Source organism: Pogona vitticeps, chromosome 4 (assembly GCF_051106095.1).
Source record: "Pogona vitticeps strain Pit_001003342236 chromosome 4, PviZW2.1, whole genome shotgun sequence".
NCBI lineage: Eukaryota > Metazoa > Chordata > Lepidosauria > Squamata > Agamidae > Pogona > Pogona vitticeps.
The window spans coordinates 82,186,736-82,206,481 of record NC_135786.1 but is presented as its reverse complement, the minus strand read 5'-3'; the positions used below and the strand labels follow the sequence as shown (position 1 = coordinate 82,206,481).

Here is a 19,746-nt window from a genome sequence, read left to right as displayed (position 1 = left end):
TGTGGCAGATACCAGTAGGTCTGGGTTTGTCACAATTTTCACAAGGTGAAGATAAATATATTAAAGCAAGCATCGCATGGACAGGAGAGTGAAGGGTCTGATCAAACCATCAATTTAGGTTCAGAAAGTAATTCCTCTCAGATGGAAATGATGAAAATCCAATGAGAAATCAGATGTTTAAAATCACAAACCTCTGAAAGTTTTCCCCAGACCTAAAGGATTCCTAGAGACCTCAGAATTGGAGGTGGGAGGACTTTAAAATACAGTGGTGCCTCGCATAGCGACATTAATCCATGCAGCAAAAAATCGCTGCTAAGCGATTTTGTCGCTATGCGATTTTAAAAAGCCCATAGAAACACATTAAAACCTGTTCAATGTGTTCCTATGGGCTTAAAACTCACCTTAAAGCGAAGATCCTCCATACGGTGGCCATTTTCGCTGCCTCTTAAGCGAGGAATCCGTTCCTACACACAGCAGGCGGCCATTTTTTTACCCGGCGGTCATTTTGGAACTGCCAATCAGCTGTTAAAAAATCATCGCTTTGCAATGATCGGTAAGTGAAACAGGGAACTGATCATCGCAAAGCAAAAAACCCATTTAAAACATCACAGTGCGATCGCTTTTGAGATCGCAAAAACTTAATCGTTATGTGGTTTCGTCGCTAAATGGAGTGCCCGTTAAGCGAGGCACCACTGTAAAGGAAACTTTAAAATAAAGATTAAAGTCTGCATCTGATGATATCATCAGGATTTACATGTGTTCAGCTGAGCAACAGAATTTCAGGCAACATCCCAAAAATGCTGAAAACCATTCAAACACATAGAGCATTAAAATGCTTATGGATTTAGGAGACCATGTCCTTGTGCCTGATATTTCAGCCATTTTTAGGTTAATGCTTGTTGTCACTAACCGCCATTCATGTGCAGTGCAATATACTGATCTGCAGGATGTAACTGTATTAGTGAGAGAACATAATTTCCTTTAATGGCATAACCTGTCAGAAAAAGACAAATGTTAAGTTTAATATTAATTGTACAGGAGGCAGAAGCAGCTACAGTTATGGTTTCATGTCATCACATGTGTTCTCAAGCCTACGGTACTTATTATACTTTACCTCTCCTACAATATATTTGACCAGAACATGAGGGCCATGGGCTTTAAGAATAGTTAAGCTGTTTTCTGAGTGAGAGGGCAATAAGAGAAAATGGAATCCCATACACACCCCTTTCCCCTTTGAAAATGCCTTTTTGTTTGAGTGGCTTCTACTTGAAAAAGCTGGAGTCTGAATGTATATAATTTGGACTGATCACTGTATTTAAGCGGAGTGTTTGGCCTTATTCTGGAGGCAACTACTTTTGATTTTTTTGCTGAGCCTGAATGTTTGGAAATTGCACACTGTGGCTTTATGGGTAGGTGTTCTTTAGATTGCTAAATGTTGTTTATGCCTTTTAAAAAGTAATTTCCTCTCCTATGTATTGAAGATGTACATCCTAGAAGGGAAAGCACTTAAACACAAAGACCACACAAATGAATTCTATAAACTTTTTATCCATGTACTGATTTGTGTGCTAACACAATATTTCATCTCCCTTGTTTTAATGCCCTGTTTATTGATTTATACTACTATGTTTTACCCACAGTCATATGCCCTAGAAAATATTGAATGCATTTAGTTTGCTTCTTTGTTTGGACAACCCAGAGGAGATGGTATTCCCCTAAAACCTAATGGACTTTCATCTTATCTCTTGGGTGTCGACTTGTGTTTGACCATGGAGTAAGACTTCACCTCACAAAGCTATGATAATATCTGGCTGGTATTCTTTTTTCAGAATTCACTGGTCTTCTTTGCCACAGAAGTGAATGTATGTTAGACCATTATGGAGTAGAGATGGGGGTATTCATATATTCGTATTCATATACGAATATAAGAATACCCCCATATACGAATATCCCAGCACAGGTGGTGGTAAGGAGGGTCCAGTCCCATGGGCTGGACAGTGGACTCACAATTCTGCAGCTGCTGCGAGCTCCAAGATCCTTCCTATCAGCTTGCAATTTGTGAGCCACTCTTCGACCTGGCAGAGAGGCTTGTCATCCTGCCTCCTCCCGGGAGTGGTGAGCCGATCGTGAGCTCCGGAGCCATTGGAAGGATCCCGGAGCTCGCAGCACTGGCGGAATTGTGAGTGGACCGTCCAGACCCATGGGGCTGGACCCTTGTTATCGCCAGCTGTGCAGGGGTATTCGTATACGAATACAAATACACCCATCTCTATTATGGAGCATAGCTAGACCCACTTTTGCAGAAAACAAGACCTGGCCTCTAGCAACGTACCGTCTAATTTTCGGCCCCAGTGGGCGGGGCTCTGCCTCTCTTGTGTATGACTCTGCCCCCTGCACGCTGAGTTCCATCATGAGCGGAAACTAACATGATCGCTGTGCGGAGGAGGAAGACAGCGCGGCCCAGGAGGCAGAGACTCTCTCTCACACACGTGCACCCAGCTTAGCGGGAATCTTGCCCTTTAGTAAATGTGGACATCTTCCCCCCACCCCAACTTACTATGTAGGTTTACTGCCTTGAGGGGAGAAAAGCACAATTTAGCAAGCACCAGGATAGCCTTCTTTTCTAAAAGGCATCTAGGCTAGAGCTAGGCCTCTTTTGAGCCACGAAGCCTTTCAGCTTGCCTTTCTTCAGATATGGGTCTGGCGGGTGTTGCTCCCAGAATGGAGAATTCTTGAATTTGGAGTCCAGAAAAGGGAAAACAAAGAAGAATGGCAACTGTCTAGCATTTATTCTGGTGCATTTGCATCATGTTTTGTGCATTGCATTCTCTACATGTGGCATAGAAATGCAAGGGTTAGTTTGGGGATAGATACCATCATACATCTTTCTGTTTTGGATCTTGAAAGAGATTATTGGCCCCACCATCTTTACAAGTTCATTTCATGTGGACACAAGAGAGGGCTTTTTCAGGACCAGCACTGGGGGTTGGGGACCCCTGCCATGGGAATGCATTGGCATTTACACACAGCTTCTGGGCTTCTACCATGTTCTGCACAGAACTGCACCATGAAGGTTTTTTTAAACTGCCAAATCAAACTGGGTATCATAAAGATAGGAAAATATGTTCTGAGTCATCCAGTTCCAACAGCAGAGTTTTTTCTGCTTCTTGAAGTAATATTTCACTTTTTTTAAAAAAATTGCTGATTACTGTATTAGACTGACATTTTTGGTGGCCTTTGAGAACACAGATTACATTTATAATTTTGCAGAGGTTTTATATTTTTAAAAAACCCCTAAGGAGTGGAAAGTAAAGGTGAATTTAGTTTTATTCATGCAAATGTATTGTGGGAGCTTTACAGTTTTCCATCTTTCCAGCCTGTCTTGGGAACTTGAGCTGGTTAAAGATAAATGGATTGACAGAAATTAATCATTTGCAGTTCTCCAGGTAAAAAATTACTAGTGGATTACAGAATTGCAATTGCATGCTCTGTCAGTCAGATTACTCGGGAAAGATTCCTAAAGGTCCAGTTTTATCCAGATTACAGGACTGGAGATTAGAGAGTTCAGCTTTTACAAACATTAATAAACTTATTCTCAGTCGACCTTGTGAAAATTCTGATAAGAATTCCAGGAGATGGGTGCTAAGAAGTGCCAGTCTTGTGAGCATATGAGAACACTAAGAAGCTGTAGAAGGAAATTAATTCCAGTTTGCACAGCTGTATCCAGGGTCTTTGGTTGGAAACAGGGCCCTAAAAGACCAGAAACTTGTTCTTTCAGAAGGCCATTTTGATTCTCCAGATAACCATCAAAATACCCCAGCCTGTCAAACATAATTTATTACATTATTTCATTTCATGGTGGAAGTACTTATACCCACATCTTCACTCTTTGAGAAAGGAAGGGTGTAAATGTGGCTTTAGAAGTGAAAACAAAAATAAACAATAATACTGATTTGGGGAGAGGACAAAAATGCAAAAAAATCTATCAGTACAAAAGGAAGATTGAAAGGCATCTACTATAGAAAAAAAATACTACAAAGCACATAAGCTGAAAACTTCCTGGAACAAGAAATATCTTGGTGAGGGAATGATTGAGTCTGTGTCACACCAGAGAAGATCCTTCCTATAGTCCTTCCAGTTGAACTTAGAAGCTACAGTGACACCATGGAGAGCATAATTAGATGTTCTCTGAGCATGGGCAGATTAATTAATAACCCTATCACTTGGAAACAGGATTTGGTTTCTTTGTTCCTATTTTACTCATTCTTTACATATTTTTTCAGATAATTAAATATGCAGAATGTAATCCACCTATTTATATTGAAGTAATATGAATAGCCTTCTGGGTCAGTCTTGATGAGTTTTGTGAGGATGGTTAATTGCAAATAATTCTACAAATGGTATTTAGTATGCTTGGCTGTATTTATGGTTCATGAAAAGCCCACCGAATATCTTCGCAGCTTGTACCTCCTACCCCTCTTTGTCTTTGAATATACGCTAATTGTTTGTCCATTAAAGACATGACTTTCAGTCTCCACTGTGACGATCTGCAAAAGAATCGTATTAGCATTCTATGAGGTACTCATCCAAGGTCACCTGAGGTGAGGTACCAGCTGTCCAGTTCGCTACTGCATCGTGTAAGCATGTGGCTACAATTATTCTCCTACATACATGCAGCAGAATTTGAATTTTGAAGTCTTAACTACCTTAGGGAAAAGTTGTAATTTTTACAATATGGTTCTTTTTGACAGAGACTGATTTATCATAGCTGAACTCTTTTTCTTCCTGGGTACCACTGTGCTTTGGAACTATCTGTTAGACATGATTTTTACGACTGAATGCTTCTCTTTGTTTCGTCACAAGTAATATGTACAAGCAGACTATAGGTCAATTTTAATAAATAGTTGGAAGTAAAAGGAAGAGAAAATTGTGCCTTATGTAGTGACACAATCTCTATTCTGATTTCCCACAGTAGGTATTTACTACCATTGAGAATTTTGGTGTATTTTTATAACCTTGACACCCAGCCTTGAATTTAAACTTATAGTTGTAGCAAAGTCTAATTCCATATGCTCTTTAGTCTGGTTACTGTAAATTCATTAACAAGTAGTTAGTTCATTAAAACAATTTATGCAAACTGAAAAAACTTTTTAAATCTTTTGTTTAAGGGAAATATTGAAAGCCTTTCCTCGTTTATTTCTATCATTATGCTTTTTTATATTATAAGTGAGAAAGTTGCACAAATGGATTTAATAAAGTAATAATTTCAGTACAGTACTTCCTTTCCCCACATCTATGGGGGGGGGAATGAAGATTCTTGTCATAAAATGATGTCATTTTCTGTGCAGTAACATTGTATCTCTTAATGTTCTGTGCTTTACAGTTGTTCCAGTACAGCGAACCAAATAGGATGTTTTAAAAAAAACTACAGTGGTGCCCCGCATAGCGACGTTAATCCGTTCCAGGATTAACATCGCTATCCGGATTCGTTGCTATGTGGGGGGGGGAACCCATAGGAACGCATTAAACTCCGTTTAATGTGTTCCTATTGGGGAAAAACTCACTGGTAAGCGAAGATTCCCCCATCCGGCCGCCATTTTTGCTGCCCAGTAAGCGAGGGCAGGGCGCAAAAACGCTGCGGGCAGCCATTTTCTGCACCTGGTGGCCATTTTGGAACCGCCGATCAGCTGTTTTTAGAACATCGCAATGCGAAGATCGGTAAGCGGAATGCTTACCGATCATTGCAATGTGATTTTTGCCCATTGGAATAATTGCAATGCGATCGCATTAGCGATCGCAAAAAATGGATTGCTATGTGGATTCGTCGTTAAACAGTGCGCTCTTTAAGCAAGGCACCACTGTATAATAAGAGAAACTGCATGAACCAGTGGAAGGAGATGATCCAGTTTCTCTTGAGCATACAGGGCCAGCACAATTATACTGCTTATTGTTTAATTATGGTTAAACAGTTGTGATGCTGTGCACCGCATCTACCCTGCTTTCTTGCCCCCGGAGTGTGAAATCTTTAATGTGCCAACTTTAATGTTCCAGTACCATTGTTGATTGCGGTTAAGGCTAGATAAAGGTAAAGGTTCCTTTTGACAATTTGTTCAGTCGTGTCCGACTCTAGAGGGTGGTGCTCATCTCCGTTTCCAACCCATAGAGCTAGCGTTTTTGTCCGAAGACAATCTTCCATGGTCACGTGGCCAACGTGACTTAGACACAGAACGCCGTTTCCTTCCCACCGTGGTGGTATCTATTTATCTACTCACATTTTTGCATTTTGCATGCTTTCAAACTGCTAGGTTGGCGGGAGCTGGGACAAGTGATGGGGGTTCAGTCCGTTGCATGGATTCAATCTTAAGACTGCAGGTCTTCTGACCTTGCAGCACAAAGGCTTCTGTGGTTTAACCCGCAGTGCCACCACGTCCCTATGCGGTTAAGGCTAAGAAGGGTTCAACCTGGCCAGTTTTACCAGCCGTTTCAAAGGGAGAATTAAGTAAGGGAGAATTTTGATTGGCTCCAAACTGTACTCTTTAATGGAATCAGGATAAGGGCTTACTGTGGGAGGAGGGAAAAAATGGGGTCCCAATATAAGTGATGGAAGAGGGCATCACTTATACTGTATTACTAGAAATTGTACAAACGTTGTGATCCATGGCTTTGTACCTCTTGTGTGCTGGTTTGGAATGAGGAATCAAACAGCAGTGGCACTGAAGCTAAACATGCATTTAGGAAAGGGATGTGAAGAAAGTTAAGAACATGCAATAATACTGGTATTCTGGGTTATTTTGTTTAAATGGGGTTTGTACGAGAGCCTCGAATTACATCCAGAGCCAAAGAGTATAAGACATCAAATTCCTAGGATGCAGTGAGCATTTGAATAATGAAACAAAGACAAAAAATGCAAAAGTGGAACTGTCTGGAATTCTGTTAGTTTACAGTCTGTACATTATTGTGGTAAATGTTCAAAAGAGAACAGAGGTTTCTTCTAACAGAATGTACAGTTTATTTTTCATGAAGCACACAGTGGTGGCTTTTTTGGCAACATTTTCCCTTTTGTAATTCCAACCACTAATTCAAATGTAATGCATTTAAACGAGAGCAAAGCTGTTAAAGTAAAATGCCTTGCCAACTGTATTTCCAGAATTTCATTTCTTATCTCTCTTGCTGTTTTCCAATTTTCCTCTGATTTCTTTTCTTCCACAACCTGCTCCTCCTCAAGAATAACTATAATAAATTAGAGAGCATGGGGGGGATCACAGTACGTTGTATTTACCAATAAACAAATGCTAGCAACAAATTTGTTTGTAAGAAATTCTAATCAAGACAGTTGGAATAAATGATAATATTAAAAAATGTCCTTGAAAACGGATTGAGGGCTTTTCACTAAAATTGTGATGCCTATAATACAATCAAATTGTATTTCAAAGAAATGTCAAAGAAACTAACAATTATGAAATTTCCTATTAGAAAACATGCTGCTTATATGGAATTTAGTATTATACTGATATGGTTTGAATATGTTTATCACCCCAGTTGTCAGATGGAGGACTCCGGGTTTTCTGTTTCACTCCCTACCTAGCTAAACAGGTACATGTCATTTCAAAGGAAAACTAAATGGGAAGGGGTGTGTGCATAGATAGGCCTGTGCCTCTTTATTTGAAGACCTGGGCTGTGTGACCTAATATATACATATCTCCGCTTAACTTTCTATTGAAAAAAAGGACACTGCCCTGATATTTGCTCTGAGCTTTCTTTTTTTGAATAGGAAGCAAGGCTTAGATTTATCCTAGGCTACAGAGCCTTCCAGTTTAAGCCTTTCTCCCAGGTGAGCCACATTCTGGGACCCCCAAAATGGAGAATGCTATGATTTGTAGTTGTTGTTTTTAAAGCACATCTCTAATGCCACTTATTTACAGTGTACTGTATTTCTTAATATAGTACAGTATTATATTTTGTTTTAAATGCAAGAGTATCTGTTGTTGTGGATAGTGTTGTAAGTGACCTTGGTTCACATTTAACCCCTGAACCATGGTTTTACCACTGGATGATTCTCTCTCTTCTTCACTTGCTGGCTTGATTTGCTTTCATCCCATAGTTTCAAGTGCATTTTTAGTGCTGGGTTTAAGGCAAATTATAGTTTGTGTAAACCACAAGTTCATTTGATTTGTACATCATCATGAATGATAGAGAAGACTCGATGGTATTGGGGGAAAGGCAGTAAACAAGTGCAAGGAACTGCCCTCATGCTCAAACCAGAATCACCATGCAATCAACAAGTCATGGCCCTCTCATGGTCAAACTCTATGGTTGGTTGATGTATTACCTGTTAATAGTTGAACCTTATGAATGTGCTGTGCGTTTCTATATAGGAAATATATATATAATTCCTAAAAACATTCTCAGAATGCTATCTTGCTCTTTCCAGGGGAAACATCATTCCCTACATTAATTGTACCATTCCACCATTGACATTTTTGACTTAGAATCTATTTAAAGGTTGTTATGGGTTTTTCACGCTCTTTGGCCGTCTTCTAAAGGTTGTTCTTCCTAACGTTTCACCAGTCTCTGTGGCCGGCATCTTCAGAGGACAGCACTGTTACATACAGCACTGATGGTACCTGTCTGTCATGGGTTTGGAGGGAAAGTTCCATCCTATGGGGAGTGGAAGGCGGGACATCAGGGGGAGGAGCTGTACTGTATATATACTTGGAGCTTGTGTGGAGAGTGAGGAGTTGGAGTCTGTGTGTCAGACTGAGTACAACTGTGTGTCAGTTAGTACCTACCTGATAGGTTCAGGTTTCTATGTGGGTAGCCAGAACTGATAGGTTCAGGGTCTGTGCTTTACTTTAAAGTGTTCTGTGTGAACCAAACTGTTGTATGTATGATTGAGACTAAGCCACGTTACAGTATATTATTTACTTGATCTTTTTATTTACCCTGTTTGTTGTTTAAATAAACCTTGTTCTTTTGTTTAGTAAAATCCATTCCTGGTCTGTGTGACTTCTTATAGGGAATGGTTGGTGGCAGCATATTTATAGTGTGGCATACTCCAGTAGGTCTGGGGTTGTCACATTGATTGGTGTCCAGCGTGTGGGATACGACTGGTCCAGTTGTCCAGTGGTCCAGCAAAACCTTGGCAAGTGTGCCCAGAGCAAGGGGGGTCTAGTCAGGGACAATCTGAGAGCGCGTAGGTAATCTTCTAGGCTTACCTCACGGGGAGGTACGCTAGTGGAAGAACGTGCACACTCAGATTGGGGACTAGATTAGGGAGCTCTGAGGCAACCCGTTTTGGCGGGAAAGGGATGAGGCAAAGCTGTGTGAAGTAACAGTGATCTAGCCTGTCTGCTGAGAGGCCTAGCAGAGGGGGTGGATTCTGCCTGGCAACAGTTGCAAGTTAGTGCTGAAGGAACAGCAGCAATCTATAGAAGGCTGTTTCTGAGGCAAAAGGAAAAAAGTCGTCGCTTTATTTTGAGGCTTGACTTTTGAAGGCAGCCTGTTCTGGGGGGGGATTATGCCCTTGACTCGAAGCCAAATGGCAGAAATGGGGGAAGTAAGAGATCCACAGGTAGACCAAGGTTCTGAGGAAGAATTTGGCTCAGTGCAGGATGAGAGCACGGGAGAACAGAACCCAGAACTCAGAAAAATGCTCCTAGCCCAACAGCATGAACTGAGGGTGAGGGAAATGGAGGAAAAGGAAAGAGAGAAACAAAGACAATTTGAATTAGAGAGAGAGAAAGTTGCTCTGGAAAAAGAAAGAATGGCGTTTGAAAGGGAGGAGAAACAGAGACAGTTGGAGGTAGAAAAAATGGCGTTTGAGTTAAGAAAATTGGAAATGATGAACCAGAACAATAATAACAATAGAGATTCTGAGGTGGGCCAATTGTCTAAAACTGACTTGAAGAAATTCCCTGTGTACAACAAGGGAGATTGCCCTGAGGTGTTCTTTTCCCTCGTGGAAAGAGCGTTTGTGGACTTCTCAGTAAGGGAAACTGAGAAGATGACCATTATGCGATCTTTAATCAGTGGCAGCCTGGCAGAAGTCTATGCAGAGATGCCAGTGGAACTGTTGAAAGATTTCGCTGAGTTTAAAAAACTGGTGTTTGCCAGACATGGGATAACTGCTGAACAGCTGAGGCAAAAATTCAGGTCACTCACCAAAAAACCAGAGCAGACTTTTACCCAAGTGGGGGCCCAACTGGTGAGGTTGCTAGAGAAATGGCTGTCTCAGGAGGGGACAGAGACCTTCCAGCAGCTCAAAGACCTGATAGCGCTGGAACAGTTTTATTCAGTCCTGCATGGGGAACTGAAGTTCCAGGTGAGGGAGAGGAAACCGAAATCTGTGACAGAGGTGGCAGAGATTGCAGATTTTATTTACCAAATAAGAAAGCCCTTAGGTGCTGAGGGGAAATCTGTAGGTAAACCCAAAGAAACCTACAGCAAGTACTCTCAGGGACCAGGGAAAAACCAGCAAGGGGGAGGGGCCCATGTTGAAGGGAAGCCCTCAGACATGAAACCACAAAGACCTCAGATTTTGGAGGGAAAACCAAAACCAGAGGAGAAAGACTCCAAGTACAGCAGAAAATGTTATTTCTGTCAAGGAAAGGGCCATCTAATCTCAGAGTGTGAGAAATTAAAGCAGCTAAAGGGAAATTTGCCTCATGATTTGAGTGGAACCAAGCCAAAAGCTGTGTTCTGTGTCCAGACAGAGCAAAGCTCCTTGCCACTGAGGGAGCCTGTTGCCATGGCTACTCAGTCTGGAACAGTTACATCTGCTGATCAGGCTGGGGAAAATGGTCCTCTTGTGGAGGTCAAGCGCTGCTTACTAGTGAGAACAGATTCACAGTTGTTTGAGACCGCAGGGGTGGACGTAGGAATACTTGACCATCAGTATAGGGGGCTAAGGGATACTTGTTCCCAGGTGACCCTGTGCCATCCAGACATTATTCCTAGGGAGTATATAATCCCAAATGAGAGCCTGAAGGTGGCAGGGATTGAGGGGCAGGTGATCTCACTGCCAGTAGCTGAGGTACCTGTGAGCTTTCAAGGCTGGAGGGGAGTTTGGCGTCTAGCGATTTCATCGACTCTGCCAGCAGCCGTGCTCGTGGGAAATGACCTGGCTGAACATGTGAAACGGGTGCTAGTGATTACACGCTCACAAGCTACCACGGGGACAGTTCAGGGGGGTACTGAAGGGCCCGAGGCGGAAGCAGATGAGGGTAGTTCCGAAGCTGTGGTAGAAACCTTAACCACAGACAGCAAATTTGGCCAAGAGCAAAAGGCAGACGCCACTCTCCAAAAGTGTTTTGAACAGGTGACAGACACCCAGTTAACACCTGAAACCCCAGCGAGATTTCGCGAGGAAAAGGGAATTTTATATAGAGAGACCCTGAGGAATATCTCAAAAGGGGGAGATGGGATCAGAAGTCAGCTAGTGGTACCTGAAAAGTATCGCCCCATGATCTTACAAAGGGGGCACTCTGACATGTTTGCTGCGCACTTAGGGGTGAACAAAACACAGCAGAGAATCACACAGAATTTTTACTGGCCTGAAATAGGGAAGCAGATCAAGGAGTTCTGTAAACAATGTGATGTGTGTCAGAGGCAGGGGAATAACCGTGACAGGACCAAAGCGAAGTTGTGCCCTTTGCCTGTGATTGACACCCCGTTCAAATGTATAGGAGTGGATATTGTGGGACCTTTGCCCAAGGCCACAAAGAGGGGGAATCGGTTCATTCTCACCATTGTGGACCATGCCACGAGGTACCCCGAAGCCATACCCTTGACTAACATTGAAACTAACACAGTGGCAGATGCCTTGGTGGGGTATATGTCCAGAATGGGATTTGCCTCAGAAATAATCACAGATTTGGGCACATCGTTTACATCAAAGCTCATGAAACGGTTATGGCAAATCTGTGGAATTAAACACAAGGAAACCACTGCCTATCACCCCGAAAGTAATGGGTTAACGGAGAAGTTCAATGGGACTCTGATGCGCATGATTAGGGCTTACTTGGCAGAGAATCCAAACAATTGGGACCAGAAGCTGCAATCCCTTTTGTTTGCTTATCGATCAGTGCCACAAGCCAGTACCGGGTTCAGTCCGTTTGAACTTTTGTTTGGGAGAAGGGTGAAAGGGCCACTTGATTTAATCAAACAAAATTGGGAGCAGATCACCCAGGATGACCCACAAGATGTTGTGATGTATATAGACACTTTAATGACTGACCTGAAGAGAAACCTAGAGCTAGCAGCAGAAAACCTGCAAGCTCAGAAGGTCAGAAAGAAAACCTGGTATGAGCAGAAAACCAGGGAGAGGCACTTTAACCCAGGGGAGGAAGTGCTCTGGCCTAGGCCCTGCAAAGAGAACAAACTGCAGCTGGGTAGCCCAGAAATAAAATACTTGGGTCACATAGTAGGGGGAGGAGTGATCAAACCCCTGGAGGCCAAAAAAGAAGCCGTTCGTGATTGGCCCAGACCCAACACCAAGAAAAAAGTCAAATCATTTCTTGGGTTGGTGGGCTACTACAGAAAGTTCATCCCGAGGTTTAGCGAGATGGCGGCTCCGCTGACCGATCTGACGCGGAAGAAGACTGATGACCGCATCCCGTGGACCAGCGACTGTGAGGAGGCGTTCCAGAGGTTGAAGCAGGCGCTCATCCATTATCCAGTGCTGCGTGCTCCCAACTTCGACCGGGAGTTCATCATCTACACCGATGCGTCTAACAGCGGGGTAGGAGCAGTTCTTTGCCAGGAGGATGAAAATGGTGACCAGCATCCAGTGTCCAGTGTCCTACCTGAGTAGGAAACTCCAGAAAGGTGAGAGACATTTGGCAACCGTGGAAAAGGAGTGCCTGGCCATAGTATACGCAATTCAGAAGGCCAAACCTTACATCTGGGGAAGACATTTTGTTCTGTGCACTGACCACTCACCACTGCAGTGGTTAAAGACAATGAAAACCCACAATAGTAAACTTATGAGGTGGGCTTTAAACCTGCAAGATTATGACTTTGAAGTGAAGGTGGTCAGAGGGTCAATGAACTGTGTTGCTGACGCCTTGTCAAGAAGACCCGAATAGTGAAGACAGCGAAGAAATATGGACTATGTATATTTTGGTGACCAAAAGTTAATTGTACCTGTTTATTGATCAGTCTTGGTTTGTAGTAATAAAGGTAACTTAATGTATTGTAAATGTTAATATTTAAATGCATAAGTAATATGTTTAACATAGAGTGTAAGTATGGGATTGTATGTTATTGTATAACTGTTTTGTGTTTTGATCCTGGTTGTTTTTTTGGAGAAAAGCACTTTAGCTTTTCCCCTGCAAAACAACTTATAAAGAGGGGAGGTGTTACATACAGCACTGATGGTACCTGTCTGTCATGGGTTTGGAGGGAAAGTTCCATCCTATGGGGAGTGGAAGGCGGGACATCAGGGGGAGGAGCTGTACTGTATATATACTTGGAGCTTGTGTGGAGAGTGAGGAGTTGGAGTCTGTGTGTCAGACTGAGTACAACTGTGTGTCAGTTAGTACCTACCTGATAGGTTCAGGTTTCTATGTGGGTAGCCAGAACTGATAGGTTCAGGGTCTGTGCTTTACTTTAAAGTGTTCTGTGTGAACCAAACTGTTGTATGTATGATTGAGACTAAGCCACGTTACAGTATATTATTTACTTGATCTTTTTATTTACCCTGTTTGTTGTTTAAATAAACCTTGTTCTTTTGTTTAGTAAAATCCATTCCTGGTCTGTGTGACTTCTTATAGGGAATGGTTGGTGGCAGCATATTTATAGTGTGGCATACTCCAGTAGGTCTGGGGTTGTCACAAGCACATCTTCAGAGGAGAGCACAGAGTGCTCTCCTCTGAAGATGCCGGCCACAGAAACTGGCAAAATGTTAGGAAGAACAACCTTCAGAACATGACCAAAGAGCCCGAAAAACCCACAACAACCATTGGATCCCAGCCATGAAAGCCTTCGCGAAATCTGTTTAAACTTCAATATTCCACTTTTTCAGAAATATGATGTGTTTTCTAGTGTTTAGAACAGTGGTTTCCAACCTAGAGTCCCCAGATGTTCTTGGAGTGAAACTAGCTGTGTTGGCAAGGATTTCAGGGAGTTGTACTCTAAGAACATCTGGGGACCCAAGGTTGGGAACCATTGGTTTGGAGCAATGATACAGGAAAGATTTACAAGCGCCATCAATTCACAGAGTGGTTTAGCAAGAGCCACACTTGCTTTGTCTTATTCCTCCATCTGCACTATAGACAGAGTTGCTGCAAAAATGGTAACATGGCAAAAGCCTAATCTGCATCCCAAGTGTTTATAATAAGTACATCCGACTTCATTATCTTAATCAGTTGTTGTTGGTGGCTGGAGCTTGTGAGTCATGAGTTGAAAAATTATTTGTTCAACTGTTGGCTAAACAACAAAGTTGCTGTGTTTCTATATGCAAGCTACTGTATCTTAGTTTCTGGAATGCAAAATCTGCAGCCAGAGCGTGATGACAGCTGTCTGCCTTGTAGAACATTTGCTTCTTTGTACCTTTCACAATAAAAGCATTGAAGACATGTAAATCAATACTAATTATAAAAATTTCATTGATAATGATTACGTATATGGGGCTTTTTAAACAAGTAATAACATAAAATGCAGTTACTTTTAAAATAATTGTGTCAAGAATGTAGGTAGGGCATGTGCCTCTTTCTTTCATGGTCTCTTAGGAATGGGAGAACATTGAAAAAGTCCGATACAACTAATATTTTAAAGATAAAATTTGAGTGCCTAGAAATATGAAGTAGTATTCAGATGTTTGTCATATGACACATTATTACATACATGTAATATGAGATTTCTGGTGGAAATGTTTTCATGTGCTCAATTTTTCTTTTGCCTGTTTGTAAGCACTAGGTATGGAATATTCATATTTGTATCGGCACCACAGGTGCCTAGGAAAACCAGACCCTCCCCCCAGAACCGATTGGTCCACTTACTACTTGCCATGCGGTGTGCACAGTGGTTGTCATTCACATTGTACCAATTGTGGAAGTAGTCTGGCTGGTGCTTCCCTGCCTCCCAGCTCAACAGACTGCTTATCATTCCACCTCCTCTCTGGAGTCGTTGGCTGTGTGGGGAGATGGGCAAGCACTGGCCGGGCTACTCCCACAATTGGGATTATATGAACTACAATGGGTATGCATGCTGCACAGGTTCTGGAGGGAGGATCCGTGTTCCCCAGGCACCTGTGGCACCAATATTTATATTCGTATTCCAAGGGATACAAAAATGAATATCCCATCTCTGGTAAGCACCACTAAGGAGTAATATGGAGGTTATTTTTCCTACCTTCGCATTTCTTTTACTTTACTGTATAACTCTGGGGTTCCAAAGGCAGATGTTGTTATAATTTTATCAGTTTTCAGCTTTTCTCCTGAGCAGGTTTCTTAAAATTCAGACTTAGGGTTTGTATCTTCTGATTAAAATAAATGTGTCTATTCTGACTGTAGAGAAGCTGCTTAGTTGAGTGATCTATTTCAGAAATTTCAGAAAATTACACTTCTAAGACACCCCATTCTCTAGATACCACTTGCACTAGCAGGCTATCTTCCCTGTAAAAATAGCCAGAGAATTAGAGGTGGTGTCAGAGAAATTCAGTGTCGCTGAATGAATTGGTTTAAAGCACAACTGTTAAATCAGCTGGACATCCTTTAATTCATTAATCACTTTGATTTCAAAAATACCGTATTTAGCACATGGGACAGTGCTTGTTATTCAGTGGGTACCTGTTAATGAGGTTTTTAAAAAGGGATTTTTCCATCCTGGAATCTCTGCCCGAAATGTCCTTTTGCTTCTAGAATGACAAGTATTCTATGTGGAAACTCACTCTCTTTGTCTCACTTTAGCTGCATACTGTTGAGTGTTATTCTGGAAAAGTACAGGAACAGGTTACTTATTTACCTCAGATTGGTACCCATGGGGCATGAGTTAGGGAGGGAGCAGCATACTTGGGAAATGGAGTTGCAGATTAAATTTGTTTAAAAACAAATTCTCTCCCTCACCAAAATAATTGTTATGGCAAGCTAGAAAGTAGCGGTCCTCAGGCAAAAACTACTAGTGTAGAACACTGATAAGAGCTTCTGCTACTAATACTTCATTAAGTTTCTATATTGCTTTGTGAAAGCTGTAAATAAACAAACATTAATTTGACAAAATGCTATACAGACTGCTCACTGCGATATATATATAAAATCAGCAATATTTGCTCAAACAAATAGTGCTGCTGTCTGAGAGGTTAATGGTTCATTCAGTTGCTGGGACTCTTCAAACTATCTCTGGTTTTCTTGATTATTGGTAAGCAAATGCACCTCCAGTATGTTTCTAAAGAACATTATGGATGCTTGTGTTTTGAAGAGCTCTCTCAAGATTAACAGGCATTTCTTCCATTCAGCATTTAGGCAAATAAGTCTTGTCCACAAGAAAGTACAGCTAAATCTTCTTCTTATAAATGCAGAGCAGTGTTGCAAATATAGAACTGAAATTTGATTAAGTTTTTATGGGTACTGTGTTAGGACACAGTTTGCTTTTTTACAGAGCAGCCACATGTGTTTGGTTCATCATGAAAGTGAATTGAGTCGATCTGTTCAGGATGATGAACAAAGATACGAATAAAAATAGCTACTTCTGATGAATATGTGACATGATTTTGTCATGCTCTTTAGAGACTGAATTAAAATCTTCATTTTGATATAGTTCCCTAATATCTCTCAAGAAAGCAAATTGTTAACAATATTTTCTCCCTCATGCTGTCTTAATAAAGGCTTCTATTGCCGTTAGGTTAAAAAGTGACTGCCAGTGCAGGAAGTGAGGGAAATCAGCTGCACTCCAAAAACTAGAGTTTGTACAAAGCAATTGAAGAAAAAAAGAAGTTCAGTTATAACAGTTTGATGTGTTATGGGCAACTTCAGTCAAGTGTAATTTTCAGAATTAGTTGTGATCCTCCCCCCTTCCATTTGTCACTTGTAAAGAGACCCTTTTAAAGATCATAGGAACTTTATTTCAGAGGCTGGTTAGTATTTTTCTCCTGAGCACAGTAGGTGAAATGTTGGGTTTAAAGAGAGTAACATATGTAGCTCATTCTCCTAGATAATGGATGGAGTTTCGTCCAATCAAAACCCAGTGCTATGCTTTTGAAATAATGATTTCTAGGCAGGATATTTAACAAAATAATTTTCGGTAGAAATATTAGTGGGTTGCACATTGCTATATTATGAAAATTATGGCCCCTATGATGGTGAAATCCTGTTGCTATAATTTATGCTACATAAGGGACGTGGTGGCGCTGCGGGCTAAACCGCAGAAGGCTGTGTTGCAGGGTCAGAAGACCAAGCAGTCGTAAGATCGAATCCACGCGACAGAGTGAGCTCCCGTTGCTTTGTCTCAGCTCCCGCCAACCTAGCAATTCGAAAGCATGCAAATGCAAGTAGATAAATAGGGACCACCTCGGTGGGAAGGTAACAGCGTTCCGTGTCTAAGCCACACTGGCCATGTGACCACGGAGGATTGTCTTCGGACAAAACGCTGGCTCTATGGCTTGGAAACGGGGATGAGCACTGCCCCCTAGAGTCGAACATGACTGGACAAAAATTGTCAAGGGGAACCTTTACCTTTACCTTTAAGGCTGATAGTAATAGTAACAGCAGTGAATTTTGGGAAATTAAGCATTTCTGAAATCTGTCATGATTCTTTATAGGCTTTGGTGCAACCTCTTTAATTGTTGGAAAGCTGTGAGACAGGAGGTGAAAGCCTTTAATTACTGAAAATTGCCACTGATTCTGCCGTCATTCTGGTGGCAGCTATTTTTTCTCCCTCTCATAGATCCCTTATTAATCATAATCCAGTCTTTTCCCTCCTTTCATTCAGTTTGATCTTTAAAATATCTCCAATTATAAATGATAGCCTTTTCACTTCCCCTTTCCTCATGTTTTCGCCTTTTGACAAATGTATATCAGCAAACAGATTTTTGAGTCATACACGTTACAAGTTCCTGGAACATTCTTATATGTTCTCGAAGGCTTTTACGGCCGGGATATTCCGCACACTACACCAGAAAACAGACAGAGTTCTAACTCCTGTCACCTGAAGATGCCAGCTGCAGAAACTGGCGAAACATTAGGAAGAAAAAGCTCCAGAACACAAACAGCCCGAAAAACCAACAACAACCATTCCTATATGTTGTTGCAAACAGCACAGAGATAAGCATGAGAGTCTATAGATTAGTGCCAGACTGAGTCATCATTAGAGTGGATTTAGAAGAGTCATTGGGGTGTACGTTAAGTTATTGATGATGACTAACTTGTCCTATTGATTTCATTAGGTCTGCTCTAATGTTTCTAAGTCTGGATTTACTTCAAGTCAAAGGCTGGAGCAAACAAATGGAGCGTAAAATAAAGTCATGATTCGGACGTGGGACTGGGTGATGTTATTCAAAGAATTGCTAGTGGCATACATCATATAATTATACAATAACAACACAGCAAAAATAGCTTGTTAGTATTGTTATGTGTTCCCTGCTTCCTTGGGTGGTGAGACATTACATGGGAAGTGCTACCCAATAGCTTATTGTTGGAGAAAGGAATCACTTATGTGTTTTTGTTGTGTCTGATTGATTTCACTGAAAGCATGCAGCATAGTAAGTCTACTACTGTACCTCCCATCAGATCCCTAAAGAGAATCATCAAGATGGTTTCAGCACCTTACATGCAATATACTGTACCTGCCAACCATCTTTATCCTTCTCAAACTGCAAACAAATCTTCCCAAAGTGTTGTCCTCCAGCTGTATGAGACTACATCCTTCAGCAACCCCAACTATTTGCCATATAGACAGGAAATGAGATCATAAAGTTGGTGAAGGCTGCCTGAAATCAATCTGCTGTACAACCCTTAGGTGGAAGAGGTTTTTTTAAACATCCCTATGCACTTCCACTGAGAAATCCACCACATACATTGAATAATTAGCCTGTGAGCTCCCTTACAAAATGTCATGGATGTTTGCTACAACAGTAGCTTGAAATACAAAAAGGCTAGAGTGTTGTACCCTTGCCACTTCTCTTTCGCACCCACAGCTGTGGAAATTCCCTATAATCTAGTTGAGTATGCCTGATTTACATAATCATTCTACTGTTGTTTCTTAATAACTATGCAAAATGCAGATCATGTTGTCCTGATAGGCTAATAATGGCTTGTAGGCAATCAGAATTCTATAATCACTGAGTTATTACCTGGAACACACACAGTAGGTTAGTTATATTACTCTGATTACTGCAAATCTCATGTCCTGATTGGCTTTTGCATATAACTGGCCTGAAGAAAAATCGTCTTTGTGTCTCTTTTCTGGGAAGGCAGACAAATTCCAATATGTACTTGAGGAAAAGATGAAAAAAGCACCCTGAAGCTTTGAAATACAAGTGGTAAACAAGAGAAAGAAAATACATTTTAAACCAGTGTGCATTTGACATACTTTAGCCTTTTTGCAATGTCTCCCAGAAAAGATAGAACATTTCAAAATTGTGTCCATAGTGCAGAATCCAGCAAACAGAGGAAAGCAGATGTCATTCTTCTTTCCTTGCTTGTTGGTGTTTATGCATTTATTCAGACACAGTGGTCTTAACTTGAGTACTTATATATTATAATGGAGCACTCTGTTTTCTGGCATCGTCTTCTTTCTCATGAAAGAACTGCA

General features: G+C 41.4%; 1 protein-coding gene across 4 annotated transcripts in view; it reads left to right on the top strand.

Annotated features, from left to right (window-relative positions):
• PIGK (phosphatidylinositol glycan anchor biosynthesis class K) overlaps nucleotides 1-19,746 on the top strand; it is a 148,181-nt gene that overhangs the window by 80,584 nt on the left and 47,851 nt on the right. The gene's annotated exons all lie outside the window — the stretch shown is intronic.